The sequence below is a fragment of the Gasterosteus aculeatus genome, chromosome 4 (assembly GCF_964276395.1).
Source record: "Gasterosteus aculeatus chromosome 4, fGasAcu3.hap1.1, whole genome shotgun sequence".
Classification (NCBI taxonomy): Eukaryota; Metazoa; Chordata; class Actinopteri; order Perciformes; family Gasterosteidae; genus Gasterosteus; species Gasterosteus aculeatus.
Window position 1 is genome coordinate 18,347,608 of NC_135691.1, and position 5,000 is coordinate 18,352,607.

General features: G+C 43.4%; 20 non-coding genes across 20 annotated transcripts in view; all 20 read right to left on the minus strand.

Moving 5' to 3' along the window:
* Window positions 1-22: 22 nt before the first annotated feature.
* On the minus strand, window positions 23-94 carry trnap-agg (transfer RNA proline (anticodon AGG)). The gene has a single exon. It is a non-coding gene; the product is annotated as a tRNA-Pro (tRNA).
* A 178-nt stretch (window positions 95-272) lies between these two features.
* trnap-ugg (transfer RNA proline (anticodon UGG)) lies at window positions 273-344 on the minus strand. Its single transcript has one exon. It is a non-coding gene; the product is annotated as a tRNA-Pro (tRNA).
* Window positions 345-522: 178 nt separating this feature from the next.
* trnap-ugg (transfer RNA proline (anticodon UGG)) lies at window positions 523-594 on the minus strand. Its single transcript has one exon. It is a non-coding gene; the product is annotated as a tRNA-Pro (tRNA).
* A 176-nt stretch (window positions 595-770) lies between these two features.
* On the minus strand, window positions 771-842 carry trnap-ugg (transfer RNA proline (anticodon UGG)). Its single transcript has one exon. It is a non-coding gene; the product is annotated as a tRNA-Pro (tRNA).
* Window positions 843-1,077: 235 nt separating this feature from the next.
* trnap-cgg (transfer RNA proline (anticodon CGG)) lies at window positions 1,078-1,149 on the minus strand. Its single transcript has one exon. It is a non-coding gene; the product is annotated as a tRNA-Pro (tRNA).
* Window positions 1,150-1,327: 178 nt separating this feature from the next.
* Window positions 1,328-1,399, minus strand: trnap-agg (transfer RNA proline (anticodon AGG)). The gene has a single exon. It is a non-coding gene; the product is annotated as a tRNA-Pro (tRNA).
* Window positions 1,400-1,577: 178 nt separating this feature from the next.
* Window positions 1,578-1,649, minus strand: trnap-ugg (transfer RNA proline (anticodon UGG)). The gene has a single exon. It is a non-coding gene; the product is annotated as a tRNA-Pro (tRNA).
* Window positions 1,650-1,827: 178 nt separating this feature from the next.
* trnap-ugg (transfer RNA proline (anticodon UGG)) lies at window positions 1,828-1,899 on the minus strand. The gene has a single exon. It is a non-coding gene; the product is annotated as a tRNA-Pro (tRNA).
* A 176-nt stretch (window positions 1,900-2,075) lies between these two features.
* On the minus strand, window positions 2,076-2,147 carry trnap-ugg (transfer RNA proline (anticodon UGG)). Its single transcript has one exon. It is a non-coding gene; the product is annotated as a tRNA-Pro (tRNA).
* Window positions 2,148-2,382: 235 nt separating this feature from the next.
* Window positions 2,383-2,454, minus strand: trnap-cgg (transfer RNA proline (anticodon CGG)). Its single transcript has one exon. It is a non-coding gene; the product is annotated as a tRNA-Pro (tRNA).
* A 178-nt stretch (window positions 2,455-2,632) lies between these two features.
* On the minus strand, window positions 2,633-2,704 carry trnap-agg (transfer RNA proline (anticodon AGG)). Its single transcript has one exon. It is a non-coding gene; the product is annotated as a tRNA-Pro (tRNA).
* Window positions 2,705-2,880: 176 nt separating this feature from the next.
* trnap-ugg (transfer RNA proline (anticodon UGG)) lies at window positions 2,881-2,952 on the minus strand. Its single transcript has one exon. It is a non-coding gene; the product is annotated as a tRNA-Pro (tRNA).
* Window positions 2,953-3,187: 235 nt separating this feature from the next.
* On the minus strand, window positions 3,188-3,259 carry trnap-cgg (transfer RNA proline (anticodon CGG)). The gene has a single exon. It is a non-coding gene; the product is annotated as a tRNA-Pro (tRNA).
* Window positions 3,260-3,437: 178 nt separating this feature from the next.
* trnap-agg (transfer RNA proline (anticodon AGG)) lies at window positions 3,438-3,509 on the minus strand. The gene has a single exon. It is a non-coding gene; the product is annotated as a tRNA-Pro (tRNA).
* Window positions 3,510-3,687: 178 nt separating this feature from the next.
* On the minus strand, window positions 3,688-3,759 carry trnap-agg (transfer RNA proline (anticodon AGG)). Its single transcript has one exon. It is a non-coding gene; the product is annotated as a tRNA-Pro (tRNA).
* A 176-nt stretch (window positions 3,760-3,935) lies between these two features.
* On the minus strand, window positions 3,936-4,007 carry trnap-ugg (transfer RNA proline (anticodon UGG)). Its single transcript has one exon. It is a non-coding gene; the product is annotated as a tRNA-Pro (tRNA).
* Window positions 4,008-4,241: 234 nt separating this feature from the next.
* On the minus strand, window positions 4,242-4,313 carry trnap-cgg (transfer RNA proline (anticodon CGG)). Its single transcript has one exon. It is a non-coding gene; the product is annotated as a tRNA-Pro (tRNA).
* Window positions 4,314-4,491: 178 nt separating this feature from the next.
* trnap-agg (transfer RNA proline (anticodon AGG)) lies at window positions 4,492-4,563 on the minus strand. The gene has a single exon. It is a non-coding gene; the product is annotated as a tRNA-Pro (tRNA).
* Window positions 4,564-4,741: 178 nt separating this feature from the next.
* Window positions 4,742-4,813, minus strand: trnap-agg (transfer RNA proline (anticodon AGG)). Its single transcript has one exon. It is a non-coding gene; the product is annotated as a tRNA-Pro (tRNA).
* A 178-nt stretch (window positions 4,814-4,991) lies between these two features.
* trnap-ugg (transfer RNA proline (anticodon UGG)) overlaps window positions 4,992-5,000 on the minus strand; it is a 72-nt gene continuing 63 nt past the window's right edge. Inside the window, exon 1 of the tRNA in view lies at window positions 4,992-5,000. This exon is cut by the window's right edge and continues 63 nt beyond it. This is a non-coding gene — a tRNA (tRNA-Pro).

Consider the following 5,000-nt stretch of genomic DNA (forward strand, 5'->3'; position numbering starts at 1 on the left):
ACTGTTTCAAAAGACCAATTCCGGGCTCGTCCGGGATTTGGACCCGGGACCTCTCGCACCCTAAGCGAGAATCATACCCCTAGACCAACGAGCCGACAAAAGGGTGAAAGTTACATGTCAACGGGACATATTTGCAAATAGCTGGGCGAGAGAATTCGACACGCGCATCTCTAGACTCTACGTTAGTTGAAAAAATTTGGAAGTAACATTTTTGTATAGACATATTTCATTTTACTAATCACATCTATTGCCTTTTTTAAAAGACCAATTCCGGGCTCGTCCGGGATTTGGACCCGGGACCTCTCGCACCCAAAGCGAGAATCATACCCCTAGACCAACGAGCCGACCAAAGGGTGAAAGTTACATGTCAACGGGAAATAATTGCAAATAGCTGGGCGAGAGATATCGACAAGAGCATCTCTAGACTCTACGTTAATTGAATAAATTTGGATGTAACATTTTCATTCCGACATATTTTCTTTGACTAATCACAGCCATTGACTGTTTCAAAAGAGCACTTCCGGGCTCGTCCGGGATTTGGACCCGGGACCTCTCGCACCCAAAGCGAGAATCATACCCCTAGACCAACGAGCCGACAAAAGGGTGAAAGTTACATGTCAACGGGAAATAATTGCAAATAGCTGGGCGAGAGATATCGACAAGAGCATCTCTAGACTCTACGTTAGTTGAAAAAATTTGGAAGTTACATTTTCGTATAGACATATTTCATTTTACTTATCACATCTATTGACTTTCAAAAGACCTATCCCGGGCTCGTCCGGGATTTGGACCCGGGACCTCTCGCACCCAAAGCGAGAATCATACCCCTAGACCAACGAGCCGACAAAAACTATTAATGCTATGTCCATGGGACAAAATCCTATTTGGCCAGGCAAGAGAATTGAATCAGCGTATCCGTGGTCAACAAATTGCTTGTTTTTTTTAACTAGTTTGTTGTGTTTGCCTATTTTTTGGAAACATACTAGCAATATGGTCGTTCACTGACCAAACTGGGGAGTAACTTTTTTGTCATCATTTACAAATTACAACCGCTAACAGCATCAAATAAGTTCCATCGGGCTCGTCCGGGATTTGAACCCGGGACCTCTCGCACCCGAAGCGAGAATCATACCCCTAGACCAACGAGCCAACAAAAGGGTGAAAGTTACATTTCAACGGGACATAATTGCAAATAGCTGGGCGAGAGAATTCGACAAGCGCATCTCTAGACTCTACGTTAGTTGAATAAATTTGGAAGTGACCTTTTCGTATGGACATATTTCATTTTACTAATCACATCTATTGACTTTTTCAAAAGAGCACTTCCGGGCTCGTCCGGGATTTGGACCCGGGACCTCTCGCACCCTAAGCGAGAATCATACCCCTAGACCAACGAGCCGACAAAAGGGTGAAAGTTACATGTCAACGGGAAATAATTGCAAATAGCTGGGCGAGAGAATTCAACAAGCGCATCTCTAGACTCTACGTTAGTTGAAAAAATTTGGAAGTAACATTTTTGTATAGACATATTTCATTTTACTAATCACATCTATTGCCTTTTTTAAAAGACCAATTCCGGGCTCGTCCGGGATTTGGACCCGGGACCTCTCGCACCCAAAGCGAGAATCATACCCCTAGACCAACGAGCCGACCAAAGGGTGAAAGTTACATGTCAACGGGAAATAATTGCAAATAGCTGGGCGAGAGATATCGACAAGAGCATCTCTAGACTCTACGTTAATTGAATAAATTTGGATGTAACATTTTCATTCCGACATATTTTCTTTGACTAATCACAGCCATTGACTGTTTCAAAAGAGCACTTCCGGGCTCGTCCGGGATTTGGACCCGGGACCTCTCGCACCCAAAGCGAGAATCATACCCCTAGACCAACGAGCCGACAAAAGGGTGAAAGTTACATGTCAACGGGAAATAATTGCAAATAGCTGGGCGAGAGATATCGACAAGAGCATCTCTAGACTCTACGTTAGTTGAAAAAATTTGGAAGTTACATTTTCGTATAGACATATTTCATTTTACTTATCACATCTATTGACTTTCAAAAGACCTATCCCGGGCTCGTCCGGGATTTGGACCCGGGACCTCTCGCACCCAAAGCGAGAATCATACCCCTAGACCAACGAGCCGACAAAAACTATTAATGCTATGTCCATGGGACAAAATCCTATTTGGCCAGGCAAGAGAATTGAATCAGCGTATCCGTGGTCAACAAATTGCTTGTTTTTTTTAACTAGTTTGTTGTGTTTGCCTATTTTTTGGAAACATACTAGCAATATGGTCGTTCACTGACCAAACTGGGGAGTAACTTTTTTGTCATCATTTACAAATTACAACCGCTAACAGCATCAAATAAGTTCCATCGGGCTCGTCCGGGATTTGAACCCGGGACCTCTCGCACCCGAAGCGAGAATCATACCCCTAGACCAACGAGCCAACAAAAGGGTGAAAGTTACATTTCAACGGGACATAATTGCAAATAGCTGGGCGAGAGAATTCGACAAGCGCATCTCTAGACTCTACGTTAGTTGAATAAATTTGGAAGTGACCTTTTCGTATGGACATATTTCATTTTACTAATCACATCTATTGACTTTTTCAAAAGAGCACTTCCGGGCTCGTCCGGGATTTGGACCCGGGACCTCTCGCACCCTAAGCGAGAATCATACCCCTAGACCAACGAGCCGACAAAAGGGTGAAAGTTACATGTCAACGGGAAATAATTGCAAATAGCTGGGCGAGAGATATCGACAAGAGCATCTCTAGACTCTACGTTAGTTGAAAAAATTTGGAAGTTACATTTTCGTATAGACATATTTCATTTTACTTATCACATCTATTGACTTTCAAAAGACCTATCCCGGGCTCGTCCGGGATTTGGACCCGGGACCTCTCGCACCCAAAGCGAGAATCATACCCCTAGACCAACGAGCCGACAAAAACTATTAATGCTATGTCCATGGGACAAAATCCTATTTGGCCAGGCAAGAGAATTGAATCAGCGTATCCGTGGTCAACAAATTGCTTGTTTTTTTTAACTAGTTTGTTGTGTTTGCCTATTTTTTGGAAACATACTAGCAATATGGTCGTTCACTGACCAAATTGGGGAGTAACTTTTTTGTCATCATTTACAAATTACAACCGCTAACAGCATCAAATAAGTTCCATCGGGCTCGTCCGGGATTTGAACCCGGGACCTCTCGCACCCGAAGCGAGAATCATACCCCTAGACCAACGAGCCGACAAAAGGGTCAAAGTTACATGAAAACAGGACATAATCGCAAATAGCTAGGCGAGAGAATTTGAAAAGCGCATATCTAGACTCTACCTGAATTGTATAAATTTGGATGTAACATTTTCATTCCGACATATATCGTTTGACTAATCACAGCCATTGACTGTTTCAAAAGAGCACTTCCGGGCTCGTCCGGGATTTGGACCCGGGACCTCTCGCACCCTAAGCGAGAATCATACCCCTAGACCAACGAGCCGACAAAAGGGTGAAAGTTACATGTCAACGGGAAATGATTGCAAATAGCTGGGCGAGAGAATTCGACAAGCGCATCTCTAGACTCTACGTTAGTTGAATGAATTTGGAAGTGACCTTTTCGTATGGACATATTTCATTTTACTAATCACATCTATTGACTTTTTCAAAAGAGCACTTCCGGGCTCGTCCGGGATTTGGACCCGGGACCTCTCGCACCCTAAGCGAGAATCATACCCCTAGACCAACGAGCCGACAAAAGGGTGAAAGTTACATGTCAACGGGAAATAATTGCAAATAGCTGGGCGAGAGATATCGACAAGAGCATCTCTAGACTCTACGTTAGTTGAAAAAATTTGGAAGTTACATTTTCGTATAGACATATTTCATTTTACTTATCACATCTATTGACTTTCAAAAGACCTATCCCGGGCTCGTCCGGGATTTGGACCCGGGACCTCTCGCACCCAAAGCGAGAATCATACCCCTAGACCAACGAGCCGACAAAAACTATTAATGCTATGTCCATGGGACAAAATCCTATTTGGCCAGGCAAGAGAATTGAATCAGCGTATCCGTGGTCAACAAATTGCTTGTTTTTTTAACTAGTTTGTTGTGTTTGCCTATTTTTTGGAAACATACTAGCAATATGGTCGTTCACTGACCAAATTGGGGAGTAACTTTTTTGTCATCATTTACAAATTACAACCGCTAACAGCATCAAATAAGTTCCATTGGGCTCGTCCGGGATTTGAACCCGGGACCTCTCGCACCCGAAGCGAGAATCATACCCCTAGACCAACGAGCCGACAAAAGGGTCAAAGTTACATGAAAACAGGACATAATCGCAAATAGCTAGGCGAGAGAATTTGAAAAGCGCATATCTAGACTCTACCTGAATTGTATAAATTTGGATGTAACATTTTCATTCCGACATATTTCGTTTGACTAATCACAGCCATTGACTGTTTCAAAAGAGCACTTCCGGGCTCGTCCGGGATTTGGACCCGGGACCTCTCGCACCCTAAGCGAGAATCATACCCCTAGACCAACGAGCCGACAAAAGGGTGAAAGTTACATGTCAACGGGAAATAATTGCAAATAGCTGGGCGAGAGAATTCGACAAGCGCATCTCTAGACTCTACGTTAGTTGAATAAATTTGGAAGTAACGTTTTCGTATAGAAATTTTTCGTTTGACTAATCACAGCCATTGACTGTTTCAAAAGACCAATTCCGGGCTCGTCCGGGATTTGGACCCGGGACCTCTCGCACCCTAAGCGAGAATCATACCCCTAGACCAACGAGCCGACAAAAGGGTGAAAGTTACATGTCAACGGGACATATTTGCAAATAGCTGGGCGAGAGAATTCGACACGCGCATCTCTAGACTCTACGTTAGTTGAAAAAATTTGGAAGTAACATTTTTGTATAGACATATTTCATTTTACTAATCACATCTATTGCCTTTTTTAAAAGACCAATTCCGGGCTCGTC